The sequence below is a fragment of the Panulirus ornatus genome, chromosome 3, assembly GCF_036320965.1.
Source record: "Panulirus ornatus isolate Po-2019 chromosome 3, ASM3632096v1, whole genome shotgun sequence".
Lineage (NCBI taxonomy): Eukaryota > Metazoa > Arthropoda > Malacostraca > Decapoda > Palinuridae > Panulirus > Panulirus ornatus.
This window is the reverse complement of record NC_092226.1, coordinates 10704875-10723382: the sequence shown is the minus strand read 5'-3', so window position 1 is coordinate 10723382 and position 18508 is coordinate 10704875. Positions and strand designations below refer to the sequence as shown.

The following is an 18508-nucleotide window of genomic DNA, read 5'->3' as shown; positions in this document are numbered from 1 at the left end:
CACACACACACACACACAGAGAGAGAGAGAGAGAGAGAGAGAGAGAGAGAGAGAGAGAGAGAGAGAGAGAGAGAGAGAGAGAGAGAGAGAGCTCTTCCTGGACTGCAAACGCACACACACACACACACACACACACACACACACACACACACACACACACACACACACACACACACACACACACACACACACACACACACACACACACACACACACATACCCCCTCATATTTGTATCAAATATACGAGAGATAATTAACAAACGCAACAGCAGGAGAGAGAGAGAGAGAGAGAGAGAGAGAGAGAGAGAGAGAGAGAGAGAGAGAGAGAGAGAGAGAGAGAGAGAGAGAGAGAGAGAGAGATCCTGAAAACTTCTATTTGCATGTAAAGTACACTATTGTACGCCTCTTCATATATATCCTCTTGGGTGATCCAATTTGTGTTCTAATTTCCACAGCAGGTAAATGTAGTGTTCTGGCTTTCAGGCTAACTTAACTCCCACTTTTTTTGAGTAAATAGCTAATCAGTACACACACACACACACACACACACACACACACACACACACACACACACACACACACACACACACACACACACACACACACACACGCACGCCTCTGAGAATCTAGAATTAGCGTTCGCTAACTGGGGCACACGCGCGTGTCTATACCGGTCCCTTTCAGTAATATGTCACTTTCATCTTTATCATGACCTTGTTGAAATATACCTATCGTATACTTAGCATAGATGAAGACTTAAGCCTATATGGTTCACAAGTATATATATATATATATATATATATATATATATATATATATATATATATATATATATATATATATATATATATATATATATATATGTATATATAAGCCTATAGAGCTTTTGTAGACAATGTAATCCTATATGGCTTTCAAAGGAAAGCCTCTGTAACCTATACGAAATGTAATCATATAAACCCCTAGATAAATAATGTAACTTTATATAGCACTCGAGATGACAAGAATATATAAGTAACGAAAACGTAATCGTATATACACAGCCTACAGAAATCTCATTCTATATAGCTTATAGAAATGTACGCCTTTCAATAACTTCAAAAGATTCAGAACCTCTGTAGCGTATATCACCTCCAGTAATGAAGGCTTGTATACCACACAAAACGTATATCATTAATATTCACTTTAAACGGAGGATATGGAAACTCTTGAAAGGATAGCAGATCCCCTCCCGGATCTGTGTGTACCAGGGAGAGATCCTGATACAAAACTATTCTCAAGTCCAATTTTTTTTATTTGCCTTTCAGTACAACCTGGCGGTAACCCACGCTAAGATGTTGTGATGTAGTCTTCGACTGAAGGATCTTCCTCTCACATCACTATTCAGCTGAGGTAAACTTGTGGGTAGAACACGTATGGTATACGCTAAGTATGCCACAGCCGGAGACTCTCTGGGTGTAAGGGGAGGAAAGAGTGAGTCTAGCAAAGCCAGCAACACCCTGTCAATTCTATAGGGTGTAGGGAAGTGATTAGTGAATATACCACAGCAGGGGAGACATAAATAGGGTATGGGAAAAGTATAGTGAGGATACTACAGTAATGTAGACCTACACATGGTGTAGGGAAGCTATAGTAAGTATACCACAGCAAGGGTGACTTACATAGGGTGTACGAAAGCTATAGTAAGTATACCACAGCAAGGGAGACCTACACATTGTGTAAGGAAGCTATAGTAAGTATACCACAGCAAGGGTGACCTACACAGGGTGTAGGGAAGCTATAGTAAGTATACCACAGCAATGTAGACCTACACAGGGTGTAAGGAAGCTATAGTAAGTATACCACAGCAAGGGTGACCTACACAGGGTGTAGGGAAGCTATAGTAAGTATACCACAGCAAGGGAGACCTACACAGGGTGTAAGGAAGCTATAGTAAGTATACCACAGCAAGGGTGACCTACACAGGGTGTAGGGAAGCTATAGTAAGTATACCACAGCAATGTAGACCTACACAGGGTGTAGGGAAGCTATAGTAAATATACCACAGCAATGTAGACCTACACAGGGTGAGGGGGAAGCTATAGTAAGTATACCACAGCAATGTAGACCTACACAGGGTGAGGGGGAAGCTATAGTAAGTATACCACAGCAATGTAGACCTACACAGGGTGTAGGGAAGCTATAGTAAGTATACCACAGCAATATAGACCTACACATGGTGAGGGGGAAGCTATAGTAAGTATACCACAGCAATGTAGACCTACACAGGGTGAGGGGGAAGCTATAGTAAGTATACCACAGCAATGTAGACCTACACAGGGTGAGGGGGAAGCTATAGTAAGTATACCACAGCAATGTAGACCTACACAGGGTGAGGGGGAAGCTATAGTAAGTATACCACAGCATTGTAGACCTACACAGCCTCACCACGGAAGGTGTAGGGAGCTTAAGTAACTCTCCCTCGTTTAGGGAAATAGACAGTAATGTACTTAAGAAACTTGTGCAACTTGTTAAGTCAAGAGTAACATGATTAAAGTTGTTAACAGTGCCTCCCACCCTCCCACACACACACACACACACACACACACACACACACACACACACACACACACACACACACATGTTTTTACCATAGACACGCACATGTCTTGATGTTACTCCAGGTCCCGTTTCCCAGGAGCACCTGCTGCTCCAAGACTGCGCTACGTCCATGAGCAGGGGAATGATGGACTCCTTTTTGGGGTGAGAGGTTTTCCGACGAAGACTCTCCTCCTTTTCTTCAACAGACGATGATACAGCTTCGCTAAAAGTGACTCTTCGCTCGCAGTGTAGCCACAGCTCACACATGTATACCTGAACTAAACCTCAAACCAAACACATAAACACGTAGATATTGATGCAACACTCATTTGCACATGGGACACGCAGAGCACAACCACACACACACACACACACACACACACACACACACACACACACACACACACACACACACACACACACACACACACACACACGTACACACGTCACCGGAACTCATCAACATATACGAACAAGTCATTTGGAAATAATTCATCCAACAGTGTGTCTCAAGCTTTTACCTGTGACCGAAACACTTCTCGTGGCTTCCTTCAGCTTATCTTGATCTGACGATATTCGATCACTCAGGGCCAGGTCTCCACCCAACCCTCCGTCTGGGTATGGTTGGTCCGTCCACTAAGGCGATTCAGTACGTGTAGACCATACGTCTGAGCTCAGGCTGGTCTTTGAGTAGCGCGAGGAGGCCCACGTCACAGTGGGTCTGTGTGGAGGAGCCACAGGTGTGAAGGTATGGCTGATTGTCAAGTTAAATTGATACTGGAGGGAACTCCCTGTCATGGAGGGATCTCGCGGCAGTAACCCCGAGCAAGGCCCTTCCACCACCCACCTCCTACCATCACCTAGCGGCCCCTCCAGCTCGAAGGCTGCGCGCGCTACACTCACTTGCAGGGAACAGGATAAAACTCCTCTAGAAACGTGAGGTTCTTTGACGAAACTGTACTCTTCTTCTCCTTCAAGTCACGGTGCTACCAGACATAGGAGAATCCGGTAACACCTTCCTATATAACTATGTGTATAATAATATCATGGTTGATAACACTGACTTCGCCAATAATGTAGTGGTCTTGCCGGAGTCTCCAAGGGCTCTGGCTCTACCCTGAAGCGAGGACTGTGAAAGAAAGTTGTTCAGTGGGGTCATCTATTGTGACTTAAATCAAAGCATCTCAACACCACCGAATCCTAAACATTACAGGATCAGTCTCCCACCATCATACGATCCAGGTCACCCGTGTGACGGGTTGCTGATGCTCGTGTGTTTGTCGTTCTTGCCGCTGGGTGGCAAGTAGACTCGTGCTTCGTGCAGTGAGTGACACTGTGTTGTTGATCCCCAGCCTGTACACTCACGCGAAGTGGGCGTGAGGACGCACGGGCCTGGATGACGACTTAATGGATACGCAAGGGTCTAGCTGGTGACGTAATGGACCTACTGGCCCGCTTGATGACGTAGTGATACGCAAGGGTCTAGCTGATGACGTAATGGACCTACTGGCCCGGTGGATGACTTAGTGATACGCAAGGGTCTAGCTGATGACGTAATGGACCTACTGGCCCGGTGGATGACGTAGTGATACGCAAGGGTCTAGCTGATGACGTAATGGACCTACTGGCCTGCTTGATGACGTAGTGATACGCAAGGGTCTAGCTGGTGACGTAATGGACCAACTGGCCTGCTTGATGACGTAGTGATACGCAAGGGTCTAGCTGGTGGCGTAATGGACCTACTGGCCTGCTTGATGACGTAGTGATACGCAAGGGTCTAGCTGGTGACGTAATGGACCTACTGGCTCGCTTGATGACGTATTGATACGCAAAGGGTTTAGCAGACGGCGTAATGAACGCATAGGTCCAGCTGATGATGTATTGATGATACGCACGGGTCTAGATGACGAAAGTTAGAGACGCAAGGGTCTAGGTGACTGCGTAGCGATACGCAAGAGTCCAGCTGGCCGATGTACTCAACTCACTGGTCTCTACCTGACGATGTGAGGAGACACACACACACACACACACACACACACACAGGTTTACCTGACGCTGTAATGGACGTCGTGATGACGTCATGAACCCCTGGGTATATAAGAGACGAGGTTAGGAAAACCTCCTAAGTCGTCCGTCAGAAGGAGGAACGAACGATCGGCGATAGCCACAGCTCGCGTCTCATCGCTGCTGCCTCCATATGTAGCTGATCCGAGGCGTCAGTGCTCTCTCTCCCCCACCTCACGTGGGGGAATAATTTGTTAGTACATGATAGTGATTACTGCCTGCGGGTAGCTGCGCCACTCTCACATCCCCCTCCCGTTGATTGCTGTACTCTGGCCTTTGACCTTTTTTTTTTCTAACACGGTGGTGTGTGGTGCTGGCTTACCCCGATCGACGACTCGGGGGTCGTTCATCGACTCGACCCCCACCCTCCCCCAAGACCCTTGAACACGACGGCACGACTTGTCAACGCGATAGCACGACCCTTGAGCACGATGGTACGACCCTTGAGCACGATGGTACGACCCTTGAGCACGATGATACGACCCTTGAGCACGATGGTACGACCTTGAACACGACGGCACGACCCTTGAACACGATAGCACGACCCTTGAACACGACGGCACTGACCCTTGAACACGACGGCACGACCCTGGAACACGATAGCACGACCCTTAAACACGACGGCACGACCCTTGAACACGACGGCATTGACCCTTGAACACGACGGCACGACCCTAGAACACGGCAGCATGACTTTTGAACACGATAGCACGACTCTTGAACACGACGGTACGACTGTTAAACACGGCAGAAAGCAGGAGGAACCTTGAACACCACTGTCGGACCCTTGCTATGTCAGTATCAGACAGGAGTGCGTCAACTGCCCCTGGAATTGCTTTGAAGTGCGCATGTGTACGGGGCACACGGAGAGGATCAGCGGTGCCAATTGAGTCGTATCTTTGTTAAGTTGTTGAGCTGCTCGGTAGGGTCAGGGGTCAGCTGCTCAGTGGGGTCAGGGGTCAGCTGCTCAGTGGGGTCAGGGGTCAGCTGCTCAGTGGGGTCAGGGGTCAGCTGCTCAGTGGGGTCAGGGGTCAGCTGCTCAGTGGGATCAAGGGTCAGCTGCTCAGTGGGGTCAAGGGTCAGCTGCTCAGTAGGGTCAGGGGTCAGCAGCTCCTTGGGGTCAGGGGTCAGCTGCTCAGTGGAGTTAAGGGTCAGCTGCTCAGTAGGGTCAAGGGTCAGCTGCTCAGTGAGGTCAGGGGTCAGCTGCTCAGTGACTTCAGGGATCGGCTGCTCAGTGGGGTCAGGGGTCAGCTGCTCAGTGGAGTTAAGGGTCAGCTGCTCAGTAGAGTCTGGGGTCAGCAGCTCCTTGGGGTCAGGGGTCAGCTGCTCAGTGACTTCAGGGATCGGCTGCTCAGTGGGGTCAGGGGTCAGCTGCTCAGTGACCTCAGGGATCAGCTGCACACTGAGGTTTAGGAGCGACGTGTTCATCACGTCGCCTCTGCTCTGCTGGCGGCTTCTGAGCGACTTCGACGCTGGCTGAGGCTCGTGAATGAGCAGCTGTGTCGTCCGACGAACGGCTGTGCGTGACGTCACCCAACCATGCTGGCATACTCTCACGGTAATGTCTTTCATTTATTGTGATCTAATCTGCCGTCTCTCTTCTTTGTTTCCATGTTGTGTACGCTTTGAGAAGTTGAATGTGAGTCTATTTCTTGCAGGTTAAACTGACCTGTAAGGTAAAACTTCTATGAGAAAATATATTCGATGTGGCGAGTTCTTGTAACTACATCGGGAAAGACGCACATATTTACACAAACATCGTGAATGGACGAACGCTTTGAGTGGTGTAGGTAGACGTGATACTGATAATGACAACGTAAGATTAGAGTTGACCAACTATCACCATCGGTATCAGAGTTGAAATCCTTATGATTCATGTAATGCGGACGAACGCATTGGTGGTCATTTCATTTCGCATGCTCAGATATTTCGCTCGTAGCCAACCTTAATATCGAACGCTTTGCGATCGATCAGTTACTTCTCGCTCGGCAGCGAGACTTAACACATAACCACTTCCACGGGAAGTAGTTTGATCGAAACTCTGGTAGGCTCTCTCTCTTCGTCACTGGGTCATGGCGTGGAGAATTATATGGCATTCATAATTCAGTCTTGGTAGCTGGCTGGATATATGACACTCCATATTGAACTTGTTAAGGGAGGTGGGTGTTGTGTCGTCTATAATACAATCTAGTCTTATTGACTCACTTTATCAGTACAGACTAAGGGTGTGTCGCCCAATTCTGCTGATATTACGAGTCTTATCTAACATGTGAAGGAACTTTCAGGGGGCCAGGATGGTTATATGTATGATATGTTTAAGTGATGAGTCCAGCTTGTTTCGTTATACTGGACCGGTAGATGTGTGGGTCGCCAGCCAACACCAGTTGTACCATTGCAGAGATATTCGTACGGTGATGGTCAGGTCATATTGGGTTCTAAGTACTCAGAGACTTGGGTAAAGACTATATCTAAAGTAACTTGTGACTATTGTGTCTAACTAGACTCACCTGCTTAGCCAGTGTGTGTATATATGAATGTACATAATATGAGTATATTGATGTTTATCTCATATCGTTAGGAATGTGTATATATGTATTCACTCATGTCCGCAATCATAAAGACGAAGAAAAAGAATACGATCATGTAGGAATATTATCATATTCTAAAAGTCATTTTTACTTCACGATTTTGTATATGTTTCCCTACTATTTTTTTCTCAGGATAATCTTGCGGTGATGAGAATTCCGTTGCCGGAACAAATGAAAAAATGAAAAAAAAGATAACTTCTTGTACAGTTCAGAGGGTGTATGAATAATGGTACGTCGTGTAAACGACAAGTGACCTGTTATATGATCATGTCAGGTTATATGCGTCATACCTCCGCTCTCGCGCCAAGGAGGAAAAAGTAAGGAGATATAACATGTTCTCCGTCTGTCCTTTAAAGTATCACACAGTAGACTAGTTATACTATGATTATAGCACGAGCTGTGTGTACAGGTGTCAATAACCGCATTTGAATTGACCTGACACCTACCCACTTCGCTTCCCTCCCCCAAGCCTTGCTACCTACGTCAGTTCATCCTCACAAGTTCCACAGGTCACCAGTGTATGTAAAGTCTCGTTCTCAATTTTGAGTTGAATTCGTCTTTCTCATGACAATGAAACTAAATGACATTCTCTTGGTGTTGTTAATTTCGTTTTCAATACCAGTAAATGATTATCATGCAAGTATTTATTCGTGATATCTCGTTCATTTGTTTTATTTGGTTGTAATTGTAATGGTTGTGGTTGTAATGGTCAGTGACCCGCTGCCCACCAGAGGTCAAACTGAAGATATTTTCCCGGCTGTTGCTGATTGCCATTGAGGAGATAAGAGATAAGAACTAGCCACCTTATCTCAGTAGCGACCGATGGAGCGCCAACAATGAAGAGTGTGATCGTAGGCAGCCACTACAGGTGGATCGAAGTGTTGGTATCGTTTCACCACACACTTACTTCGTCAGGACGCACCGCCTCCACCTGCACAAACCATAGCGCCTGGGTTGGCACAAGTCATGACCCTGGTTTGGTCAGGTTGTCAACTCCATGATGACAATATGGTTACAAGACCGACGCTTCTAGGGTGTGCTGACAGCTTCTTAACGCGATCGACTGTCTATGTAGATATGATGGGGAGTGATTGCCTATTTTGCTGCATGTCTAGCTGTTGAGAATGTCTTCTGTGCAGCACAGTGACTTGGAAAATCCGTCGAGCTCACAGATCCTCAGTGGCTGGAGGAATGTCACTACATGGTAAACATAACTGTAGGTTTGAACATAAAGTTTTGAATTGGAAGTTACAAGGAAAGTGATACACGACTCTCTTACTGTCTGGGTAAGAGGACTTTCATTTGAGTGCAAATTAACATAGTAGTTTGCCCGAAACATGGGTACAGGGTGAGTGGTTCACTTCCAACAACTTAAGGAATTCAAACAGGTTTCACACTATGATCCTAACCTTCAGAACCGGCTTGGAAAATGTTATACTGGAAGATCCTTTGTCGAGCAGATTCAGGAATTTATTTTGATGGTGAAACCCCTCCTTGAGGCAAAGACCTCTACACTCAATTGTTTCAATATTTTTAGGAGTGATCCGAGAAACTGAGCAGCATATTCAAGGTATGGTCTTACTAGAAAATTATAGTGTGAGAATTGTTTCTGGTGTCTTTCTGGTGTCTGGTGTCTTGAGCTAGAGGTGGCTCAATGCCAGGACCAGCACAACTGGACCTCTCTAAAGACATCTGGATCTCTGTGTTCCAAGACGTGGCAATTCGAAGATGAAAATTTAGAAGGACGTATTTATACCTCTGACGCTTGAAGACAGACGGGCTGAAATACATCATGTTATATAACACATGGCTTAGTTATGCTTGAAAGTTTGAACCTCTCTACTGGACACATCTGGTAACTTGAAAAGACATGCATTAGTATACTATCCATTCTTGGACCCACGTATGTACCTGCGCGAGCAAGTGTTTCCAACCGTGACTCTAATCACAAGCGACCTCAGAAGGCAACTAAGTGATGGAAAAGTTGACAGTGCTGCATGAAAATGAAAACAGCATCACACGACCCAAACACTGGAAACCTTCCCAGAGAAACGCGACTGGCAAACGTCACACTAATATAACTGTAAACTGAATATGATGCTGAGTAAACTGAATATTATGCTGAGTAAACTGAATATTATACCGAGTAAACTGAATTTCATTCGAGGATTTGTTTCATTTGTATTATATTTCTTTGAAATGATGATCAAGTGTTTGTATTACGTATTTGCCAGGCTCACGATAGCTGAAGCGCTTCAGAAAGACAGAGGAAGAAAGTTTCAAAAATTTCAGCATGTTCAGACCCTTCAGGAAGATGGTGGCAATAGATACCAATGACAATAGATACCAAATGGCGTCCTAGCTACGTCTCTTCCTTGTATATCAACTGACTGTTATATTTCTCTCTTTTATCTCCCCTGATGATGTGATGATTATACGAAAGTGCACTTGGGAACTTATCGTGTTTCATTTCCCCGTGGACTTGTAGAAATGTGTATACATGTGTCGTAGTCCCTGGTTGTGGACTCGTAGAAATGTGCATACATGTGTCGTAGTCCCTTGTTTTGTAATGATCTCTGCTTTCATGTTTGCTATTTCTTTCTTTTTTCATATTTCCTATTTTATGGGCTTGCATACTTTGATACTAATGTATTTTTGTGTATAAAATGTTTATTTACCAAAGCGCCTTTTGCTTTCAAAGTTACTTTTGCAAACGCAGTGATGAAGATGTAAATTTTAACAAGTTCAAGGAATATGGTTTGTTGATATTAATTATCAACAGTGTGATAAAACGCCTTACCACTACAAAGAATGAAATTACGTAAGTATCCGTAATGTAACCATTTTCTTTAATTTTAAGCTACCTTGAATTTGTCTAAAAGAACGTCGGAATATGACGTCAGAGTTGCAGGGGAATTTTCACCAGCCCTGGACGAGGGTCGAGGGGGGGTCAGTGAGTATTTGGCCACCATGAAGACTGCTTGCCCCGCCTGGGGGGATATAGCGTTAACATCTACTATAATCCCGGTAAGCTATATCTCGCTCTGTTACACACGATGTCTTTCTAAAGTGTGTGTGGTTCGTCCCCAAGAAAGGTAACGAGCCAGTAATATGTTTACAAGAGAAACTGATAACTTCAATTCCAACAGGGCACCAGTAAGGGTCGAACTACTACCAACCAAGGGTCGGATTAGAGCAACGGCAGGGGCCATGCGCCAGTATGGGCCCTACAGAGAATCTTAGCAGTTTGTGGACGGAAACAGTGGCCTGTATCGAGGACGTACTCGCCGCTCTGCACGAAAATAGTGCACGTACAAGCCGACTTGACCTGGGGAACGTTGGCCGTTGCTTAGCAAGGACTGCTGCACGCCCGGATCCATGTACACGTACAGACCGAATTGACCAGAAGGACATGTGCAAACAGGTAGTGCTTCCTTAAGTAAACTTTTACCATCAGAGACTTAAGTAGAGCAGCTAGTCCGTACTATGCAGTGCGGTATTACAGTGTAGTGCTTATTACAGTGTAGTGCTTATTTTGAAGTTTTAGATACATTATGTAAATTTTCCCTTACAATTGTTAATTAGGGTGTTTTAGTAATTAGTAGGTGTGTTAGGATACATGTCACATTATGTCTACTCCGTTTTTCGAATTGGATATTTGATGGGAGAATATTCGCGTCTTTCCTTAGCCTACAGGAGTGTGAGTGGTCACAGTATGCTTGGCAGTCCATTGGCCTAGTTGGGTTGTTAATGTTCTCATTAGGGGGTTTTACGTAAACCATGGAATATGGGCCCCAGTGGTACTATGTGTGTGTGTGTGTGTGTGTGTGTGTGTGTAAGATAGACACAACAAAGTAATGCAGTTCGGTGAGTGGTCATTCGTCCTCTGGGGGAATGATTAATGACGGGTTATGGTAGTTAGGCTCGTTCGACATCACATTCTTGTGCAAATTTCGGAAGAAAAAAAAAAGTAAAAGAATGGCTCCTATTGTAATTCATATTGCAGACTGCTTACCTAAACTTATTAAAGTCAGGTGAAAGACGTATGTATAGTGAACGTATTTACCCCTTTGTACGGTATGGGGAGGGAGGGACGTCCTTACTTGTGGGGATCCTATCTCTCGAAGAACCTTCTGCCTTCATACACAACTTTACAACCTTCTGTATGCTGTTCACAACTACAACTTAATCTCTCTTGTTTATACCCTTCATCCAACACTCTTACACTACAAGACTGTTTCTTAAAAACCTTTGTAACAAGTTTCACTACAAAAATGTTTCTTAAAAAACTTTTGTAACAAGTTTCTTGCTTGTGATTTCGTGGTTGTATTCGTGTTATGATTTAGGGCTGTTGTAATCCCTCCCTCTTTCGAGACAAACTCTTCGCTGTTGACGTCGTCAAACTGATTTTTAAAACTTGTAGGTTGTGGTCAGTCTTCCCCTGTGACTCGGCTCTGTCTTAATTCTGTACCATCTGTGCGGCTCTCCTCTGGAGTTTCTCTATCATCTTTTTTTTTTAATATGGTGTTACCAGACTTGAGCTACATAGTTCAGATCAGATGAATTATACGTCTTTATGTTGGCTGAGACGGTACGGGCAACTGAGGCCCTAACTAAGGTCATCCAGTATCTATCTATCTATCTATCTATCTATCTATCTATATATATATATATATATATATATATATATATGTATATATATATATATATATATATATATATAGGCATCCAGTTTTTCGATCAACCCCTCGGGGTGTCTGAACAGCAACCAGGATTTGAACTTGTGCACTCGACCCTGAGCGGCAGTTCATATCACTAGCTGGATAGTTTGTCTCCTTTACCATTTTCCTGTGGCGCCGCTATACAACGGGTTAGCTACAAAATCAACAAGACACATTTCCTCAGCTTATTTTCCGCCAGATAATGATTTTCGCAGCTCGTGTTTACTGTATCCAAGTCTGGATTTTCGCAGCTCGTGTTTACTGTATCTAAGTCTGGATTTTATAATACGAATCCTCTTTTGTGTGTGTGTGTGTGTGTGTGTGTGTATCAACCTGTCCATGAGAGCAGGATGAACAGCTGGGTTGGCTGTGGGGATTCGAACCCGGGCAAACCTGTGCGTGAATTATGGTCAGCGACTCTTAATTAGTATACCATGGAAGCCCGTGTGTGTGTGTGTGTGTGTGTGTGTGTGTGTGTGTGTGTGTGTGACCAATCAACCGCACAACAGACCATAAATGCGATGCAGAACTCGACGACCAAGCAAACCCTGTGTGTTCACTGCGGAGGAACGCGTCGCCATACTCGACACTTGACACTTAACCCCTGACACTTGACTCCGCCCTCGCCAGGCTTATACCAGCGCTTACATACAAGTGGAAAATTAATCAAACAAATGGATTCGTAGCTCGAGGCGGGAGCTTTGACGAGTAAAGGTGGGAGGGAGGGTTGGGGCTGCTGATGGGGGAATATCTGTGTGTGTGTGTGTGTGTGTGTGTGTGTGTGTGTGTGTGTGTGTGTGTGCATTTGTTTGTTTGTGTGTGTGTGTGTGTGTGTGTGTGTGTGTGTGTATGATTACCTATTTTCACAGTAAGGGGAGGGAGTTCTGCACTCGTGGAGCTCCATATCTTGAGCCTGTTCTGCTGTAAGAGAACATTACCAATATCTGTATATTGTTCTGTCCACATTTGCTATTTCCTCAGTTAGTTTGTCCCATTTATCAACCAGTCTTACAAGAATACTTCTTTTCATCTTCATAAACAAGTTGCTTGCGTAATTTCATCGTCTTTCTTCTGATTGCTCTATCCCTACATCTTTCGAAGGAATGTCGAGAGTCTACATTATCAGTCTAGTTTAAAAAAAAACCTGTAAGTTGGGATCAAATTACCACTTACTCTTCTCTCTTCCATGGTTGGCAAATTGAAGACCATTAGCCTCATGCTATAACTCAGCTCTTTTAGTTCTGGTTCAATTTTTTGTTGTCCTCCTGTGGACCTTCCCTATTAGCTCTTTGTGCTTCTATAGGAGCGATGACCAGACTTGAGAGGCATCTTCTACTTTTGGCCTCATGTAGGATGAGATCAGCTTGTTGTATATTTCCTTAACCATGAGCATGAATGCAAGTCTATTATTTCCCGTCTAGACAGTTGATCTTAAATGTTCTCCTAAAGTGGGTTACAGACAACAGGTCGGAGACGATATGAACTTCCAAGGGTCTCCTATACACAGAGTTCTGCATCTTGGGTAGTAGTTATGTCGAGGTCTTCTTTGCTGTGATCCTTTACATTTGCTCATTTCATCAACAGCGTATCAGGCCATCTATGGGGTCTGTCTAGGTCCCCTTGTAAGCTGATGCAATCCTCCACACTTTTCACTTTCCTCGTGACCTTTGCATCATCTGCAGACGTAGTCAGGTAGGAGTCGACTCCCTCTGACAAGTCATCCACATAGATTAAGAATAATTATGGTCACGGAACAGAACCCCGTGACTCTCTACAGATGACGTCAGTTCGAGAAGGTTCCTCTGACTTATGTCCTTTGTTCTCTTCCACTGAGATGTTATCTGTCCATTGAAGAAGTGCCACCATTATTCTCACCAATGATCCAGTTTAATTCCAATCAGCCTTTCATGCGGGATCAGTGTCAAAAGCTTTCTGGAAGTCTAGATACAAACAATGCACTTAGCTTTCTCAAAGCTCTGTTCCTTTTTGACCTTTCTTAACATATTCTTTGTGTATGAGGCTTGAGGTTCCCCTGTCTCTGCTCCGTTGTAAATCTAGCAAAACCTCCTTTTTTTGTATATTTTCTCATCCCTGCACATTTAACTTCCTCATTTACCAAATAGTTAAGCTTAAGAATAACATGATCACATTTTCCCAAGGGTGTATCGTACATGATATTCTCAATATCCAAGGTAGTATGTGTGAAGATAAGATTTGGTAATGATGGTAGATCAGGTCCTCTCACCCTATGTGTTCATTGACGCGCTGGTATAGGAAACATTCCTGCACACACCTTGAAAACTCGTGTCTCCATGACTGGTCGCCGTCACCCTGAGGGGCCCCAGTTACCTAAGTCTCTCTCTCTCCTTAGAACTGAAATCCTCCAATCATCAGTACCCAACCAACGGTGGAAACTGCTTCATCCTGATGGATCCTTCACTCCGGAGGATTATTTAGAAATTAGCACCATTGTGCGCTTCTTTCCTATAGTTATTCTTCCCTTGACGTAATCCTTAATTGGGTCATCAACCACTGTATCCCGAGACTCAAGGTTGTCTCTTATTAGCATAGCCAATCCTCCACCTCTTTTGTCTCTCTCTCTCTTTCACTCCCTCCTTGCTGCTCTCATTGTACCCATCTGAACAGAACTGGCGTGATTTTGATGTCTTAAATAAGTTTTGTTTTCCCATTTCAACAGTACCACGTACGTTCTTCCACCCTAATACGATCCTTACTAAAAGTCTTGATCTTTCTTTTATATTATTGATCCATCGACTTTTGTATACAATACTGTTAGTTTGACGGTATCAATACTTAACATTTCTGATCACTCTGTGATGCCGGTGGGGGTGTTTCCTCCTCCTCTTCCTCTTGCCTCATCTGATGTTTTCCAATTTTTTCTTTCTGCCTTCTAACTGTTTTCCTTGATTTTCATTTTATTCTCCATCTCTTCCTTCGGGTTATCACGTTTCATGAATATATTCCACTGAATTCCATTTGTTTTTTCATCAAGTTTCTGAACTTGCTTGAGTACGTGCTGGCTTGATGACTACAGATCCGTCCTATCCACATCTCCTCAGCCTCTCACGTCTTGAGTACAGTAGCCAGTTCTTCTCCTTTTTTTTTTATAACACAAATTGACTCGGGTAGTTTTGTAACTTTTAGTATTTCTTTTTTTATGAATATTTTTTTCTTTTATCTACGCCAGAGGAGGGAGGCAAGTGAATCACGTCTGTCAATCTCATATGCTTTTAGTAATATTTCTACATTTTGCTTCCGTCCATTTTTCATCTCGATTCTTCAGCGTTGCATTTGTCAACATCCGTGTCTCTGAACCTTCTCTAAAATCTCCCTTTTAATCAAACAAGCACAAATCCTGTATTCTCTGCATATTTTTCCCTACACTTTTATCAAAACAAGTCATAGAATTCCTTGATTGTTCCATCTCTTCCTGCTTCATCTAAATCGCCTTGTGTGTACCTCTGCAGTTCATCAAGTCTTTGTTCCACGGTATCAACCCTCGTGTTCTGCGTTTGTTGATCAGTCCTGCAAATTATCATTCCTGCTACTCTTTCCTACGTACTATATTGACTAGATTCTGTGCGAGTTAAAGGCATTTTGTTTGGTTATATAGTTTTGGATTCCCCTTCAGTTTCTGTACTTCCTCTTCATATCGTGTCTACTTGTGATCCTTTTTCTTAAAGATTGATGATTGTGTGTGTGTGTGTGTGTGTGTGTGTGTGTGTGTGTGTGTACACAAGCGCTGTTTGGAACACGTTGATTGTCGTGACGAACTGCGATCCATGGCGGAGGGAGGAGGTCTCTGTGACGGGGGTGTGTCAGCAGCTTCTTACCAAACTGCCGTGTGCTTAAGCTGCCAGTCTTGACTGGAGAGGGTGGACAGGTTCAGCATCGAAGATGGACCCAGGATGATTCTGTAGGCCCATTTCTGTGCTCTTGCTGGCTGGTTCGTCTGTGTAGCTGTCAGTGAGGAGGACCAGGGTAGGGAGGCGAAGATGAACTTCGGTAGACTGAAGATGGTATAGATATTTCTGAGCTCGACTGGTGGTACGCTTTGTGGCTTCAGTCGGCGGAGAAGGTACAGACGGTATGAGGAAGTTTTCTGTGTGTGTGTGTGTGTGTGTGTGTGTGTGTGTGTGTGTGTGTGTGTGTTTGCTCCAGACAGCTCAGGAGTGTTTTTCAGTATGTTTAACTAATGGAATATATATATATATATATATTTCCTGTGTGCCGCAGATACCAACTCCAGTGGCAGCGTGGCTGGAGAGGCCGTGAGGATAGTGAGGTGGTCGGGATTGCTCTACCTTACCCAGGTAAGTCCAACTAAGATACTTACGTAAGCTTTGTCTCATTAACTTTATTATGAACCACGACCCACCAAAGGTAAGCTCTTTCCAGTAGTGGCCTGGGTGTTTCCGACGATGTAGTAGGTCATTGGGCAAAATGGCTGTAGTCACAGCTTGGCCAGGATTTTCTGTATCGTTCATTAATAGATACACTCTACAAGACTAACAGGCGATTGTACCATTAATGACGACCTCCAGTGGCTATCGGCTTCATTAAGGGGTACCGAGGCGTAGTGGGTACGAACCTCAGATGATGATAAAAGAGGAGGTTCGTAGTGGTATATATATATATATATATATATATATATATATATATATATATATATATATATATATATATATATATATATATCCCCCATCCTGGTCCAGACCTCTGCTGGTGTTCTCGTGTTGTTTGGGCACTCGGGTGTGGTGCCACGGAGCAGCCAAGGTTTCATACTTATGAAGGTCAGTGGATTCAGTATATTAGAGAGATTTAGTAGCTATGGAGAGAGTTTTGTGAGGGGAGGGGACTATGTTGGTGTTCTGATGCTGCTGGAGTACTTCAAGGGGATCATTTGGCGCCAAGGAAGGATATATATATATAATATCCGCCTTTATTTACAAGCTCGTTCACCCCGCGGGTATTTCTCCCTCACCCTCAAGGGGGAGGAAAGTCCTTGCGTCCTGGCCCGCGCGGTGTGATGGGAGGGAAAGGTAACATTCCCCTGCTGCTGCTGCTGCTGGTAGCCACACGGAACAGGAACCACGAAGATCCGAGCGTTGTAGCGAGTATTCACTTCGTCAGTATATATCCCTGACGAAGTGAATACTCACGAAAGCGCTCGAGGTCTTCGTGTTTCATTTTGTCGTGTGGCCACCAGAATATTCCTGAATTGCGTATATCATTTTTTGGGCGGTTGATTTATGTGCGTAGTTCCTGAATTGCGTATTTCATTTTCTTTTTTCTTTATTTATGTGCGTAGTATCCCGTCTGATGAGGTACTTGCGTAAATATACGCTTTGGATGACACGGAAGCTTAAAGTTACGGATGGCCGGAAGCAATTAATCAGGTCAGAAATATAAAGAAAAGATAATCCTGCCATTATTAAAGTTATAGCCATCACTATCTATGGAGCTTCACCATACTCACCATCACCAACGTCATGTTCACCATTATAGATCGTATGTCATCGTCTGTATTAACTGTGTCACTATCAGTGTCTTAGGTTTTCACCGTTGTCGCTGTCACTATTATGAGAGAATCCTGCATCTAATGGTCAGTTCTCGTGTCACAATCACCGGTATGGACTCCCCGTCATCTTCACTATGACAAGGACAGTGACATTACATCGCAAAAGCCTTCTACGGTTAGCGTTATCCCCAGCCTCACTATCAGTAACATCATCTTATTCACTTCTAGGGACATTGATGCCACTATCATATACATCACCATCATTCATACAGCAGCAGTGTGTATGGGGGGTCATGTTTAATAATATCACCATTACTCACCATCACCCGGGTTGTTACCGGTCTCGCTCTGCTACATTCATCACCATCACTGCTATCACCGTCACCTTCACTACTTCTATCACCATCCTCACTATCACAACCACCACCACCACAGTCACCATCCTCACTATCACTACAACCACCTCCACCATCACTTACCATCACCATCCTCACTATCACAACCACCACCACCACAGTCACCATCCTCACTATCACTACAACCACCTTCACCATCACTCACCATCACCATCCTCACTATCACAACCACCACCTCCACAGTCACCATCCTCAACTGTCGCAACCACCATCTCCACAATAACCATCTTCACTATCACTTACCATCACCATCCTCACTATCACCTACCACCACCATCAAGAGAACATACTCACCATCATCTATCGAAAGCATCAACATAAAAGAACTTGATTTGGGAAGACCATTTGGGCCATTTATTAACCCAACCTAAAGTCGACCAGTTGTGTTCTAACTCGCTGGAGCCTCCAGGTGCAAAAGGGAATCTTGTGTATTTGTGTGTTTGTGATTTGAAAATGTTTTAGAATATTGGAGAGAGTTTGCCTGGAGAACTACGCATCCAAGTAATATGAAGCTCCGATGTTGCCACAATGAGTATTTTAGAATTAGAGAAAAGATCCATGAAAGATTTTTCGGTTTTCAGAAGCAGGTGTTTTTC

At 44.3% G+C, this 18508-nt stretch overlaps 1 long non-coding RNA gene across 1 annotated transcript; it reads left to right on the top strand.

The window, feature by feature from the left end:
- Positions 1–10197: 10197 nt before the first annotated feature.
- On the top strand, positions 10198–16289 carry LOC139759668 (uncharacterized). Its single transcript, XR_011715125.1, has 3 exons — positions 10198–10260; positions 10383–10657; positions 16212–16289. It is a non-coding gene; the product is annotated as an uncharacterized lncRNA (long non-coding RNA).
- The last annotated feature ends 2219 nt before the right edge of the window (positions 16290–18508 follow it).